The 17,607-nt window shown below is 36.3% G+C and overlaps 1 long non-coding RNA gene across 1 annotated transcript; it reads right to left on the bottom strand.

Moving 5' to 3' along the window:
• Positions 1–13,948: 13,948 nt before the first annotated feature.
• On the bottom strand, positions 13,949–16,434 carry LOC116171678. The gene is made up of 6 exons (XR_004145487.1): positions 16,227–16,434; positions 16,091–16,171; positions 15,569–16,033; positions 15,394–15,503; positions 14,185–15,282; positions 13,949–14,125 (listed from the first exon to the last, which is right to left on the bottom strand). It is a non-coding gene; the product is annotated as an uncharacterized LOC116171678 (long non-coding RNA).
• Positions 16,435–17,607: the final 1,173 nt, after the last annotated feature.

The raw sequence follows: 17,607 nt of genomic DNA, 5'->3' as shown, positions 1-17,607 counted from the left end.
CAAATTAAATATTGTTTATTATCCAACATCGATGCCTAAGTGATATCTAGTGACATTCGTACTCGTGTGTTATAAATCTACACGCTATACATTTGAGTACAAGTAACTGATAAATAATAATTAACTGTTATAACTTAATTATTTAAGGACTGTTATAAATACATTAATAATTGATTGGTATAAATAAACCATGTATGTATTTACCTTATCATAATGCAAATGGGAATTACACTATTCCACAATTAAAACTGAGAAGCATACCTGCTTGATTACCCCTGTAAGTGAGAAGTATACTAAATTACAGTTGCAACGAGGCATTGGGATAAATTAAAATGTAATGACTCACCGCAGTCGTCCATGTTGCACTGTATTTTTTTGGAATGGTTAGGTCTAAGAGGTGCCAAAGGAAACGGTGCTTATGATCCGATGTCATTTCGTTGTATAGCGAGCATGGAAACTGCAGTGTCAGTCTCTTGGATAATAACACATAGCAATTGCGTAATGGTAAACCAGCGGGAAAAATCGAGACGTTATGATTTGCAGTTGAGTGATTTGCGAGTACATTCGTAGTGGATTATATAAATAAATAAATAAATAGTAGACAAAATCGCAAATATACAACAAGTACATCAACTTCCAAACTTTTTCTTTAATAATAAATATTTGTTGAGATCATCAGCTACAGAAGTGCTCTATTTATTTATAAAATCTAAACAACGACAATCAAAAATGGTGCTGGAAGCTGAGATGGTACCTGAATATGTATTTTTAAATCACCAAACCAAACGTTAGAGTGAATAAGTATATATTTTTTTGTTATTTAAATTTAAACAAAATTAGATTCGGTTTTGTGGGTAAATGAGACGTGCGCGCGCATTTATTCGCATTAATGAGTTTGACGCATATTTTAAGTGAGCTTTAAATTATTTATATCGCATTTGACAGTATTCATTGATTTAAAGGTATGATTCAGGTAACGTATCAATTTTGATTTTTACGGGATATTTAAAATTGGCGCTTTATCTGAGCACAACGTTCCCAAATTTGTATTTTTATAAATCTAGCCAAATTAAGTTTTAGATATACGAATACCACATTATTTATTTACCACATAATATATAACAGATATTTATATAGGCAACGCAAAAAAGGTAAGTTTCCTACAACGAGCTATAATCTAAGGAGCAACTACATGTCAACGAGTTAGTAAGAAAATCAACATCAACATAATTGGCGCATTATCCATTTTATACTTTTACTTGAGATGCACGTGGGATGATATTTTCCTACTCCTTTTTACCGACATATTGCCCCAGACAATGTTCGATGCTGAATTCTTTTGAGACCGTCAAGGCGAAAGCTTACTTCGTAAGCCGACTGCCATTATCCCCCATATACACTTCAAACTTGCGCTCATCGCTCCATTGTATTACATGCCATTGTTCAAGTATTGAACTCTTTACTTTAAACCGATCCGCTTCGACGCCACCAGGACGAGATTAAATCAATTGACATTAAGGTTCATTGATATAAATAAACCTTTTTCTTTTCTTCTAACACCTGCTTGTAACAGCTAGTTACAAAAAGTAAGTTCACCAGACCTTTAGTGACCTAATTGCAAAACGCATTGTGCTACAAATAAAGCTTTGGATTCAGCGATACGCGGTAAAAAATGTAAAGACAATTGGTGTATTGCCCCGCAACAGAATCTAATAAATAAATTGGGTCAAATTAATATTCAACACAGTGGATGATTGACTTTTTATTCCTGTGCATAAACATAATCTTTATCCAGATTCCCGAGAATTTGAAGCAGGTTTGCCTGTGTTCACAATAAATACGGAAAAATTCACAAACATTTTCACTCAACAATAAGCGAGGTGTTTCCATATTTCTAAGTTGAAGGTATATTTTCCAAGGAAAGATGATATCAATCGTAACCTAGCATTGATATTCAACCAATGTAATTTACATGCGTATTCTTTCGAGTTAAATCAGACCAGAGTATCAGGTTTCGATTTTCAGATTTTAAGAGGAGAAAAAAGGCCAAACTTCTGCAAAGTAAGAAGTGTTTAGAATTTTTCATAACAGAGCTAGCCGTGGGGGAAATGAATTGATTGTTACAGTACTGTAGACAAACCTTTGTTACTTGTCATAAAATTTACTATTGCAAGTACTGACAGTCTTTAGTAAAAAATATGAATAAGGAACTCCTCACTATGTCTTGACCTGCCATTTTGAATTTTATTTTGACACATTTTTTGAGGTTTGGGAATAAACGTATTAAATCTTTTGTCATAGCTTTTGAAATGAGAGATATTTTTTAAATCGGTTTTTTAATAACTTTTAGTCAGTTAAGAATTTTCGAATGTTCTAAATAGAATTTAACCATCTTCACCAATGCAATACCACTCATGTCATGTTTATGGCTGGTAATGGCTCTAAAATAGGGCCTTTTATAATGAGAATAAATGTTCCATTCGGGCGTTTTGTTAACGTAGAATCCAAAGAATAGCCACACACTTTGTCCTTATAATATAAACTGACTGTGGGTTTTCAAATCCTTCTCTTCTAATCTCCAATTAGCTGCTCAGGTATTACTTATTTACATTTATTACGCAACAGTGTGAAGTTAATGTTCCTCGATTCGCCCCCAGTGCCGACACTGATAAAATATCGTATATTATTGCAGTATCGGAAAAGAGAAAATGGGTATTTCTGTCCTCACTGGCATAACTTACTTAATTTAGAGGTTTGCGGATGGGTAATTGCGCGAACGTTATGGGTATAGGTATTTAAAAAAAAACTGTTCAACGGTAGGTGGTGCATTTTTATGAAAATATAATTATAAGTCTATTGCAAATTTTACATTTTAATGCAAAATAAAACGATTTCTCATGAATTTTAAATTGTTTTCAGGCGTTGAGGGAAACTGACAAGTGATATTCACGTGAGACAAGTTATATTTAACGTGTACCCGTCAGTGAGCGGAGATTGTCATAAATTTTGTGTTAGGTAAAGGTTGAGATCAAATCGTAATAGTAAAGTTGGTTGCAACAAGTTATTGTTACAGCTCAAATGACATGAACATGTAAAATGAAATCATCATAAACGTGATTTGTATGTTTGCATTGGGAATCACGACCAACAGATCATAGAAGCCATGTGAGGGCACTTCCGACTTACTATCAGCAGGTTCTGTTTCGTTTATATTCAGAAGTCACTGCCATATGAATATTGCGAACATAAACTTTAACAACGTGCCAACTCCTGAAGTGACTCACCCGATGATTCCGTTCGCTGATATTAAAATCCATGTTTATATTCAATATCTAAATACCGTTAGTAGGTAGGTATATACATGGGATACTATAAGAATCTGCGCTTAATTAGAGAGCCAACTATTTTATAATTTATAAAAAATGGCAACATCTGCAGGGTTAAAGGTTAACGCCGTGAACTTATAATCATTTTTATAGTTGCCCCTTTTTTAATCGAAAAGAATGACACGCCTTCCGGGTTCTAAGAGCACGTTGACGGGTTTACGCTTTTACGGAAGCTTAATTAAACGGCGACAGGTAAAAGGTAAAATCGATCGAATTGCTTACAAAAATGTATTGTGCTTGTGCGTATGCATAATTTATCCATCTTCAATGTTTTTCGTGTTTTACAACGAAACATCGTGTTTACATTTTAATTGACGACAATTAATACACCTGTCCCCCATTTATTTGATTGTCCTTTACATTATAATCGAACATTTACTAGGTATACTTTTTCTAAACCCGATTAGGTCATTAAGGGTGTACCTAAGGCTAACGGTGGATATAAGAACCTCACAAAACATGCACCGCGAGGTGGTCCTGGGTCTGGGCTTACGAGGGCCCCCAAAACTCCTCCAATATAAAAGTCAAACTGCTACATAAATCTTTGCTTAAAAACACCTCAGCTTAATGACATACGACTTCCAGTAGGGGAATGATTTCGGCTCGTATTCGGAAACCAGACTTTTGATCCGGCTCATATTCACTAGTACTGATCCTTGAACTTGTAGAAATCAATAGGCAAAGGTTTGACATCGCTATCTCTTTTTGTTCTCGAGTTAGAAGAGGAACAGACAGACGGACAGACAAACAGACAAAACTATCACATAAGGGGAATTTTTTTTTCGAAAAATTCTCCTAAAAATTTGCCTTTGTTATCCCTAGTAGCCATGCCACCGTTGCACCAAAAAACACCCGTTGCAAGAAGCCAAATTTCTATATATTGTTTGCTTACTAACTGTTAAAACATAAAAGAAATGGTGGGCTTTAGGCCGTATAAAAAAATGAACGCAATGCTCCACGTTGGTTGAGCAAATAAAATGTCTGTGTGCAATGGCCTGGCCAAAATGAACCATACACAAAACACCTCAAATCTAGCTAGCTCTCTTATTACATTTCTCCCGGTGCAATAAAATATTTCAATCTCAACCTCAAATTCCAAATTCTAAGATAAATAATGGCCGCGATCAAATTCCTAAAATTCAAAAAGGATTATTTACACAAATTTTGTAGACATCTGAAACCAACTTTGGGTACTGACCAACAAAATTGATCATAATTGAGCATTATCTGGATCGTTAGAGGGTTCGAATAAACACACGATTTACATGTTTTCACACAAATAAAATTTATTTTAAACACACAACTCAAATTAATCATAAGATTCCAATAATCAAAATGGACTACAACAAGGTCCGTTTACACACCCCGCATAAGCGTTCGATTAGAAAATGAAATCTTAAAATTGCTTACAGTTATTTCTTAAAATCCCAAAAATGCGGGGACACAAACTACTAATTGCAAAACACTTAACAAAACGTACCGCACTAACTCGTTCTTCTTTAACTCATCTTCTGGATTGGGTCACAGGAACGTAATTTTACTCAATTTGAATTAAACTGGCTGGCCAAACCCAAGACCGATGGAGACGATGGCTGTCAGGAAACCGTAGACGACAACGACCTCTTCTTAAAACTTTTACTCGAACTGGGCTACCTTCTTGATTATTACGTAATATATTTTACTTGACAAACAAAGTGGAACTTAGCGCGTCTTCTAGGCTTTCAACGCGCCGCAAACTTTACTTGACGAACAAAACGAAACTTAACGCAGGACGCGCGTCTTCTAGGCTTTTAACGAATCACAAATCGATCACAAAATTGCCAAAAGGCCCCTTACTTACGCCTACTCCAGTATTTAACATGTCTTGCCCTACTTCCAAAATTCGAAAAAAACTATATCTGATTAACGGGACGTAGCAAATCGACAACCAATCAGAATTCCGTTTCTGGACGCTCCTGTAGTCACGTAGGTATCAAAATTTTACGCGGAAATGTCTTATCTCAGATAAGTACTACGAAAACACGCAACTTTTTGCCGATTAAGTGCATTCTTATCGCTAATAAATTTCAACCTTTTATAAAAATAATTATAGTGGCCATAAATGAAATTAGAACTGCCACATCAATGATTTCACATAGCAAAGTTGATAATGAAAATAAGCGAAAAATTGCACTACATTTAACAATACTAGGAAATAAACCACTTGGATACAAATAGAAACACAATACTCGCTTTGGGTTTACACTTAAAAACCCAACCCACCTCCATTAGCAAATAAAGACCCGTCATTAACTTCAGGCGTCTGGACTAAACCTCAACGTCCACAGAGACATTGTTTACAAAGCTTTAACATGACAAGAAACGCCCTATTATTTATTTGCAATTCTGATATTCCATTCATGTTCGTGGCTATTTATGTTACTGAAATTCTCGTGATATTCATTCATGATTGTTTTAGGGGTTCAAACTGAAGCATTTTCTACTGTACCAATTCAGTTAAACTCTTTCGAACGAAACCATAAGGTTTGTTACCATTTTCACGACATATTTTCGCTGTTTTTTTCAAATTATGGCATCTTTGCAGGTATGAAATAAATCATGTGTGCCTTAATTAAGAATAAAATCGCAGTCGTTATAATTTAGACATGTACGTTTTCGTATTATTGGCTGAACACAATGAATAATGATGCCATCAGTACTGTTCGTCCATCTGTCTATTTATACATATCCCGAAGGTTGTGGAGACCGACATTTAGCAGATAATAAGAAACTAAATAATTAAGCCCTATTTAATTATTAGCCTAGAGCAAGGTAAAGGAACTCTTTTGTTAAAGATTAAAATGCCTACCATAAGCTTAACGATCCATTCGTCTAAACTGTAAGCTTACACTTGTCCTGCAATAATTAATAGAGGTGCTTAAGATTACCTAGCCAATACTAATCTGCTTACGATGATGGGTCCGGCAATTAATATTGCTAATGAGACACTAAAAAAAATTAAGGTACCTAATTTGTTACATAACTTAAAAATGCTCATTTTAAACTTGTCGGTATTAAAGGAAATATACTACTTATATAACCATTTTTATTCTTCCTATTAAATTACTACCTAAATTTGATAACATTAAGCAGATAATATACGAGGCATTGCATTACAATGACGCCATTAATATAGTAATTAATAGTTGGAACTAGTTTCACAAACCATAGTGATTCGTAATATACCTACTAATCTTCAGGAAGGAGTTGAGTGTATCTTCAGACACCCATGGGGCTCCTCACACGGTTGTAGGCGCCTCCTTTTACATCCTTTTTTAATTTACAGCATTATATCGGCACAATTTTAGTAAAAGTTATTTCTGTAATTTAAAATGTAAATCTAAATCAATTTCCAGAAATGGTCTCACACATCCACCAATAAATTCAAAGCAATGCCAAGCATACATCGTACAGTGTGTAAATAAATAATTCATTCTCAAAACGTTTACATTATAATGTAAATGATTTTTTACCCGTGCCATTATTTACCTATAATGGAGATCATGTTAAATTCTTCTTAAACGATTTTGAAAACATTTTATTTATTACTGGTTTAATATCTACACAAACACTGTATATGAACAATAAATTTGGCCGTCTATTTGAATATAACGTGTTAAATGTGTCTCTCCGAGCGGGAAATTTTGATATTACCACACTAATTTATGGAAAATTTTTTTCAAACTTCATACTTGCCCATACATCTCCGACCGAATGATGAGCCAAACCCTTCAAAGAAATGCAATAACATTATTTACTATGGAACCATCGGCGAGTAAATTTTAAAGGAGGTGAAAAGGTGACCGACGACCGTGTATTGATATTTAAAAAAAATGTAGTTTCAAATTACATATTTTAGGATTAATTTAAGGCGCTATAAATTATATAGATGAAATTAATATTTTTACATATTATGTATCTTTCATAAGTCGATAAACAAACATAAACTTTAACGCGTTTATGTATATGAGGTAGTAATTTCGCTTAATAAGTAATCATGGGGAAATAAAAATTTTGTGATGTTGAAGCGGTCTCATTTTGACCAGATGGATCGATTCGGACTTAAGGTAACCTGTTCCAAGTTGTATTTTTGTAGCATAAATTTTATTTTTCAAATACAAACACGGTCCTGTAATATTAGGCAAAAAAGGCGAAAGTGATTTCGGGAAAGTTGAAACCATCTTATATCTTTTGTTTGTCCAATGCAGAAGAATGAAGCCCGTCTCATTGGCATACTGGGAAGGAATTAGCAACACAGAGAAGCAAGTTGTTGAAGATCTTGATACCATCATTGTCATACAAGTCATTAAAGGAAACAGCCACTTGGATGAAATTCACCGACCTCCTCATAATCCTCACTGAACTGGCATCAAATGCAGTCATACTGCTAAACAAACACCGCCACTGCATCTGAAACGTTCATACACAAGCAACGGAGCCTTTTTTCTCTAGTTTTTTCTCCACGTTATGTCTGGGTGCGGCACAACACCGTCACTTTCTCGGTTGGATTCTTGGCAGCTAAAGATGCCAATATTTCTTTGTATGTATTTCAGTATATCTTCTCCAAAACCCTAGCCAACTCAACACTTATCTGGCCTTTCTGCTTGCAATTATCTGTGCAGAACGTCCTCGTACACTTCCGGCATCTGCTACAAAGAAAAATCCCAATATTGACCAAAATTGGAAAACTCACTGGGCTCGATCAAGCAAATTCAACATCTGAAATAAATCTTCGATACGAAGAGACAAATCTGACATAAAGTCTCTACGCCCTGCGGCTTGGGAGGCTTTCACGTTTGGATGCGAGAACTGAGCTCACTTCTTGGTGTCAACATCTAACTTTATTCAAGGTAATAATTGCATTATATGTTTTACTTGTACTTGGCCTTATACGTGCGAATTTTCCCCGAATATTAATTTATTTGTGGAAAGTTATTTTAAGTTTCAGTAATCAGTTTAATGGTTAATCGACCATTCTTGATTGGGGGTGAAGTTACTAACAGTTTCAAGTAACGTATGTCATAATCTTGAATATTTGGTTTGAAGGAATATTTTGTATTGGTGTGATACGCTATTCAATTGTGGGGAGAATTTTTATTTTTGCTATTGATATTTGGAATAAACCAGTATTTCTTTTGGTTACTAAATTGATTTGGACTGTAATTACTACCCTCGTATCTTCTCAATTTCATAAGATAGAAATTGAGTATTGAGTGGAGCTCAAACCCATTGCTAAGTTGTGAAGAGGTGACGAAGATCAGATGCCTAGAACAAAGTACCGCTGTGACAGATCTCAATATTTTATTTTATTTTCCAACCCTGCGCTAGTTGACCGTTCATGGGGGTGGCTTGAGTCTAAGCAGCGCCAAATCGGCCTACCAAAATAGCCCAAACTTTCAGAAAGCAATTCGCATTTGTTTTAATAGGTAATGATTGAAATGACTCGTTGTTGGCATATAGAAACATGTTATTATTTTCTAATTATTGATATCCATTAATACTTAACGTATGTAATGGATTCGAGTTCAAATAGACACAATAATTCTGTGATGGACCGGGAGTTGTTCACGGTGTAGTTTCTGTAGTGGATGATCTTCTATATTTCACAAAAGTCGGGGTAAAGGTGCAGGAGACTTGATTTTTCTGAGCAAAAAGTGCAGATTTTTGTCCAGGACCGACGATATGTCGCTATAGAACTATAGAAGCAGACTTTAGGGGTACATATTATAACTCTTCACTATACGTTAGAAAAAAGTTCTAACAATCGGTGCTTTCTTTATTGTTTATGGTTGTTTTACACCTATTCGCATTTTTAAAATAACTCACACAAACTGTCTTAAGACAACCGTGTGAAAATGAACACTTCAATAAATTCATCAACTACAACATTTATTTAAAAAAAGGAACACGATGTAAGTGTCATTCAAGACAGTGAATGAGATGTCAAAGTAAGTGTTCCGATGAGAAAATTTGACAAAGTATGCGGCAACATTTATTGTATTTATTCAGCGTCCGTAAATAAGTAAGGTCTATGTACACGTTTATTAGCACTTCAGTCTTTGATAGCAGTTACGCTGTACCTGAGGCTAATTTAACTGAATTTCAGGCGCATATTTGCTATAAATAATTACGTCAGTCGTATACTGGTTTGTATACGTATACAATTAGTATGTAATGCAAATGAACATTTTTATCCTTTTAATTTAATAGTATGTAACATTAATTATTGAAATATGCAGTAAAGAAGGAGTAAGTTTATAACAATAAAAATACGATCAATACTTTCAATAATAATTGCATAAATAGACTTTGAAATATTTTGTAAGGAAGACTGATTCCGCATTCCCACCCTACATTCTGAAGGAAATGAGTATGAACTTAATTTGTGATTAATTTTATGCGATAGCGATGCTTTTGACTTTGGCGGTAATATAATATACCAAATTTGTATTTAACGCCTAACATTAGCGCGTAACGTTATGACATTTTTTACACGGTTCGTTAGTCTTCTAATCAAGTAGTAGCTAATAATATATAATTAATATTGAAACCGAGTTAATAACCTTTTCATGCTCCAAAATACAATCAATCAAAATCTTATTACGCGCAAGCTACTCGAGTAGCAGTAAAAATAAAAGAATATTTTTTAAATATAATACTTTACTATTAGATTGGGTGGTCTTTCATCACCAGACTTTGATCAAATATACCGCATTTAAAAGATAGAGCGAGTTATCACTTTGATCTCTAATCTATTACTCTATATCTTCAGTTTCAAGTTGGATCCGTAATATGAGCCGAGCCGAATAACGCGTCTAATGATTTTTAACGTTAATAATATCGCAAACAAATATTTCCAATTTATCTCGAGTCAATTATTTCCAATAAAAGGGCGGTCACACTTCCAATTGCACTTTGAACAGAAAAAGTCGTAAACAGCGATTTCATTCAAAGTTAAAAACCTAGTTAATTATTTATTCCGAAAAAACGGTTTTTGAGAGGCCTTCATTTGCTAATCGCTTTTGTAAAGATTTCACGTTGAATCTGTCCAACCAAATTGTGTATACTCTCACATCTTTTCAAAAAAATTTACCAGAGATACCATCCGTACACTTGCGCATCCGCGTTCTACCCAAAAGCTTTTTGTCTAAGAATATGTGTACCAAATTTCGTCCCAATCGGATCATCCGTTTAGCCGGAAATCAGAGTACGCCAGTACAGACAGACTGACAGACCGACATCATCGAGATTTTGTTTGATTCGGATTTCTGGTGCTTCAAAACGTATATTTCCGTCAAAAAAGTGAGGGGTCATTTTTTACTACAATTCAATCTCTTAGTATCGTGCGGGTGGTAAAAGTGAGTCACTGAAACCTGAAACAATAAGTGTCATTTACTAATGACTTTATTGTTGATGAAAGTTGGCATCGTCATGATGGAGTAGAAATTCCCCTATTCGGATTCGTTGTATCTATTATCTCGATGAAAAATTGTAATATTATGGGACCTATATTACTAATATAGGTCCCATCAGCATTCACGGCCCCACGATTTTGTAAAGAAATAGATACATTAGTCATATGTCCAGTAAACTCGAAAAATTCCCTGGTAATTAGTGCGGCAAAAGAGAATCAGATTAATTCGCAATCAACAATGGTCAATTTCATTAATAAAGCGAAAAGCGCAATGAAAAAAGAAAGGTGGAAATTAATCTGGAGATTCTTGTAGGCATTCGGTTTTGAGTCGGCGGTGGCGTAGCGTTCAGTGCGAGATTTTAAAACATATTCGAAATAAGTCGCTCTGCTAAATATTAATATTCATTATTATCAGGTTCAAATAGTGCAAGGGACATTACGTTAATTATATCATTACACAACAATGTCGTAGCAAAATAATAGTATAAAGTATCATTGAGACAATGTCAAGTGTAAATATTCAACAATCTTGCTCTTTGATGAATTAATCCAAGTTGGTTGCAGTCAAAGTTAAAAACAGTTTAGGATACCTAAGCAGGTGGCAAAAAATTCTAAGAAAGGGTGAAATCTACAAAATGGTACTCATCATCATCATGGCGCAATAAAATCCTTCTCTTAAGAGTAGGATGCAAAATTGCCTTGTAGGACAAATTCAATATTACAACAAAAGTATGGGCTCTCGTTCGGGATTTCCTCGCCTATAGTTGAAAGTCGAGAACAGTCCCAGCATTGAGTGTAGTAACTCATTTGGTTACAGTTTGTTACCATCCCTGTGACTGTCCCTTCAAGGCGAAAATGTTGGTTTACAAACACGTCAGTACCCAAACAATTCAAACTTCCACAAATTTAAATGAATGACCAAAGATATACATTTACCTTGGGGCCAAGACCATGTAATCAAAACGTAAACATAAATTAGGAAAAAATTACACCAAAAATGTAAACATTTTCAATTAAAAGATTAACGGTGTAACCAAATATTATGCATTTACGTTAAATCAAGTCATTTTCAAAAACCAAGATGAAAAGTTATTAAAAAAAATAAAATGTTGCATAATGCAGAGATTACTATCTGCATTAAAACAAAAATAACAACAAACTTATACCACACGATTCTTTCGTGATCGCCATTAAAAACAAGATGCCAAAGGTAACCAATGGTCGTGCTCTCCGTGTAAGAAAATATAAAAGTGATGACATCAAAATTACATTTGTAAACATGCTGAGTATGTGTCATAAAATTCATCCGTTAGATGTCGCTCTTCATTAATCGCTTCTTAATTCCCTACCTGTGTTGTGCTTCTCCTTATCCATATGAAAGTGTGACTTCAGAGATTAATTCCTTTATCTCTTGTCGAGCAAAAACCAGAACTAGCTTCAATACAAAGCACTATTACATCCCCGATTAGAAACCCAGGAGTCGTTTAATTTATTTCCGTTTTGTTTTCATTCCCCGAGAGCTTTCCTTTTTATTTCATTATTATTTTCCAGCCCTGTTAATTTGATAACCAGTTTCATTTTGCCGTCTTACTCACTTGTGTTGCTGGTGTCGTTAATCCTTGTAGGATTAAAACCTTGCGAGCTTTACGCTACCTACAGCACCGGTCTCATGCGTCTATGCACTCGGTTGATAGATCACACTTGAACCCAAGTATCATCATCTCGTACTTGCCGTTCAATTCAACTGACTTTGAGGAGGAGTTCTTTGAACTCAGTGGAAGTTTTTTTAAAGTGCCGATCTTATTTGGGAACCATCGACGCAATATTTTTTTTATGTTTTATTTGATTTTATTTATTTATCCCTCTCTTGTTCTGGGCCCTCAACAGGCTTGCGCTCAATTACAGAGTGACCCGCATTATGCTTTTTAGAGGTGCCTTTGCAGATGTTAAGTTGTTCTATACTACTCCGGTATTTACCTTACTGCAGGAAAACCTAACTCGGAGTAGCCGACAGAATGCTCGAAACGGGTCTAAGGTATTTTTCCATCTCTGCCACAGGTGAAAAATTCACCTCAACCCAGGTTCCAACACTCGACCTCCGGATTTATAACTGAACGCTCTACGCCATAAAGCCGTGTTTTCCGTTTAAGTACACTAGGGTTTGGGTTATATGCATTTGCGTCAGGGTCCAGTAAAGACCTGAAATTGTTGAGGAGAAAGCTTCCTGTAATTCCTATGGATGCACTAGGGGGCCTGTGCCTGTATTTAATATCTATAATTCCAGCTAGTTAGCCCACGTTCCGAAAACAAAATATACGAGAAAATTCGTTTATTTAGACACCATTCAATTTGACAGCAACAACCCGTGGAGGTGTCTCCACACCCAGTCCAATGATGGTGGCTCCGGTTCACCAAGGGAGCCATCAACAGTTGCATAACAAATTTGTTATAATTTTTTGTATTTAATTGAACAGTCTTAAATTGGGGGTGGTTTTTATTATCAGTCAGCGGTCCTCTTCTGGATAAATAATGAGTCAATATCTCAATAATCGTTATTAAATTATGAAACGGTTCTTATTTTCTTTGCTGCAATAGAATAACATATTAGTAAATGGGGTTGAGGCGAAATAACTCTAAAGTAAATGGTTAAACGACCTTCATTTGCAAAAACACGCTTCGCATTGATACAAAATGGGCAACGTTATTCTCAATAGTTTGTAATTATACAAATGCACTAAGCCACTAGTTCAAATACACAACCAGACAAACAACAACAAATGGAACGACCGTCGGATAGCGGCAACATTACAACGCGATAAAACAATTGTTTATAAAAATACTTTTATGGGTTGTGCACTAGGAGTTTTAGATGCGTTCTGGTCACGGTTTTCAATCACTTTACACTCATATTTATATACATCTACTATTACCGCAAGTGCAGATATAAATAACGTCTGGAAAAAGATCAAAGCCATCAACGGAAAATATAAAAGTCAAATAATACACTCTATAGAAATATCCCCAGATGTTATTACGGAAGACCCAGTCGATATTGCAAATGCGTTGGCCAACCAATTCGCAAGAGCAAGTAGCTCTGCGAACTATCCCCTCGTTTTCTCCAACGTGAAAAATGAAAGAGAAGCGGAGCTATTCTTTGAAGCAACCAGTGATCTAGAATATAACGCGTCATTTATTATCGAAGAACTCGAGTTTGCTCTCAAACGATGCAAAAGGACAGCGCCTGGGCATGATTTGATACCCTATGAAATGCTGCTTAATCTCACACCTGAAATTAAAACAAGCGTTCTACAATTATACAATAAACTTTGGCATGAAGGTACTTACCCAGAAGATTGGAAAGAGGCAGTTGTTGTACCGATTCTCAAGCCTAGCAAAAATCCACTGAGTCCGGCCAGCTACCGTCCAATCAGCCTCACATGCTGTATGGGAAAACTATGGGAGAGGATGATTAATAACAGACTGCAATGGTACCTGGAAAAACACAATGCACTAGTTCCATATCAGGCTGGGTTTAGAAGGCACAGATCTACAACTGATCACCTGATCCTACTCGAGCATGCGATTCAGGAAACTTTCCGTGAGAGAAAACACCTGATCGCTGTCTTTTTCGATATAAAGGCAGCATATGATATGACATGGAGACATGGCATACTAAAAAAACTGTTTAATCTAAATTTTAGAGGAAACCTGCCCCTGTTAATAAAGTCGTTCTTAAGTCACAGACGTTTTCGGGTCAGAATTGGAGACACATTTTCTGAGACCAAAATGCTCGAAAATGGAGTCCCGCAAGGATCTACCCTGAGCTGCACCTTGTTTGCTCTGGCAATTAATGATATTGCATCGAATGTCTCCATAGATTGCTCCAAATGCCTATACGTCGATGACATCGCCCTGTTCTGCTCGGGTAAAACTGTTGGAGAAATAACCCGTAAACTCCAACCCGCGATAGATCAAATAACTACGAATGGAAATAGTATCGGCCTGAGCTTCTCTAGAGAGAAAACTCAATGTGTACACTTTTGCAGATTACGTAAACCGCACTATGACCCCGTATTATTCTTGTCAGGCGATCCAATCAGATGTCTTCGTACCGCAAAGTTCCTGGGCCTTACACTCGATGATTCCCTTACCTGGGAACCGCACCTAAAACAGTTAAAAAAAAATGCCTCCAAAGTCTCAATATAATTAAGGTACTGGCGCACACCAAGTGGGGTGCAGAAACAAAATGCCTCATAAGAATATACCAGGCTGTGATTTTGTCGAAAATTGACTACGGCTGCATAGTGTATTCGTCCGCGCGTAAATCGACACTTGCAACCTTGAACAGCATACATAACACAGCCATAAGGTACTGTCTTGGAGCTTTTCCTACCAGTCCGACGAACAGCTTATATTGTGAGTCGGGAGTACCGCCCTTGGACACTGAAGAAAACAACTAATTGCAAGCTATATGACTAAAATTTCATCATTGCCACTACATCCTAATAGGGTGATACTCAACATAGACATGCAGTTGTACAGACTGAAACCTACCATTACCCGCCCTGCCTGTATCAGATTCCAGGAACATCTCGAGCAACGCCGAATAGTCCCTCCAGCGCCGCTCCATGAAATGATGCTGGACACTGTCCCGTGGAAGGTACCTGAAATAAAAATAAGAAAAGATCTAATGCGCTACAAAAAAGAGATTACAAAACAACCCACTTACCTGCAGGCATACGAGAACCTCCTTAACGAATATCCCTCATACCAACCTGTGTACACGGATGGGTCCAAGAACGCGTATGGGGTGGGAAGTGCTATAGTCACCGAGGGCGTAGCATACGAGTGGAGCTTGAATACAAACTCTTCGCCCATCTTTGCAGAGCAGTATGCCCTATGGCAGGCTGTGCTATACTGTTCAATGATGGAAAACAACCGATTTTTAGTTGTTACGGACTGTATGAATCTCCTAAATGGGCTAAAGAAAATCTACAACACAGATCCGATGAACATCATGCTACAGTCTGCTATACATCGTATTTCGGAGCAAGGTAAATCACTCGAATTTATTTGGGTCCCTAGCCACGTTGGTATCTTTGGCAACGAACAAGCAGACCAGGCCGCTCGTAGAGCGATATCGAACCAGCAGACAGATGTAAATTTCATGGTGGCAAGTGACATCAGAAGACACCTAAAAGAGCAATATGTTGCAGAATGGCAAGAAAAATGGGCACAGGTAAATACTCACCTGTCGCAGATAAAACCTATTCCAACGACACTATACACGCTACAAGATGCTTCGAGAGAGGACAACGTGAAAATGCACCGTCTGAGGATAGGACACACTAAGGTCACACACGAACATCTGCTAAAGAATACTGTACCACGACAATGTAATCACTGCAATACGGCCATCACGGTTACTCATATTATAAGCCATTGCCCACTATACAATAACGAGCGATTGATAAACGGTATACTGCCCAACTACATCGACAATTTTATAAACCCTGAAAATGCAATGAAGATGGTGAGATTTTTGAAAATGATTAATATATACGCTGATATATAATATGCTTAGTGAATTAAAGGGGATATGACCTTAGTAGTTGAACCCTACAAAAAAAAAAAAAAAAAAAAAAAAAAAAACTATCTGATTCAATAAACGCTTTCTCTTACAATAATGAATGACTTCAATACTTAACTCCGCGATACTATAGGCTTTTTGTCATTCAACATTCGGTTACCACAGACGTATTTAACTCGCTCTTATTTAATTATAATGACCCGCTTCATTTAACTCATCCCGAATATACAATCTTGTTACACGTGACACTTGGCGGTTTCAAATTTAAGGGTGATCTGTTTACCTTTTGGAGGGTGGGCATTTGAAACGATGCCGTGATTTAATCCAGTGTTACTGTAGTATGAAGTTACCGTAAAATTTGGGGGTGAAGTACACTACGCATTCAATTCAATGTTCTGCTTCTTAACTCACTTTTTCGTGCCCCCAGTTTCTTTCGATACAGTTTGGTCACGATGCAGCTCTCTTCAATCCTGGACGAGGCGTGATTGGCAGACTGATACACAATAAGTGTAGCCACGGGAGGCCTGCAAGTGTAAGTTTTGTACATTAACATACCTATCTGCTTTTGAGCCACGCTGTATAATCTATATTTAGCATCATAAACGCGACGATCTCGACAGGATATCGGCTAAGTGGATAAATTACGACAAAAAAATCACCAATAAAATATAATTAGCGCTTATTATGTCGTGTAGCTCAATTTTGTACTGGTAGTAGCAGTTTAAGTCAAACGTTATAAAACTTTTATAGATAGAAACTAATTCCTGCTGGGATAACCACCGTCAAATCTAATATGTGGGTACTAAGCGTAATGGAGTCAATAAATATCGCGGTACAACAACTATAGTATAATATCCAACCTATCCGGACACCTTATATTGCATCGATAAATTACTGGCTAAATTGAAGTAATTAAATAAGACTAAGGACAATTCTTGACACTTGTCGTTAGCTCGAAGTCGTTTAAAATATTCAAGTTTGCATTACATTTTAGGTGGTTAGTATTCATTGCTCTAGAATTTTGCATGTGTTCCAGAAGTAAGGAATTTGCGCCTGAGGAAGGATAATTTTATTGAGAATACGATGTCGCAAAGCCAGCCGATATTGCTAACCAAGCGTTCTGAATAAAAAAACGTTAGCTTAGCTGGATCGTAGCAGTTAAATGAAGACACAATTCA

Source organism: Photinus pyralis, unplaced genomic scaffold, assembly GCF_008802855.1.
Source record: "Photinus pyralis isolate 1611_PpyrPB1 unplaced genomic scaffold, Ppyr1.3 Ppyr1.4_LG5, whole genome shotgun sequence".
In the NCBI taxonomy this organism is placed as follows: domain Eukaryota; kingdom Metazoa; phylum Arthropoda; class Insecta; order Coleoptera; family Lampyridae; genus Photinus; species Photinus pyralis.
This window is presented reverse-complemented; position numbering and strand designations above follow the sequence as displayed.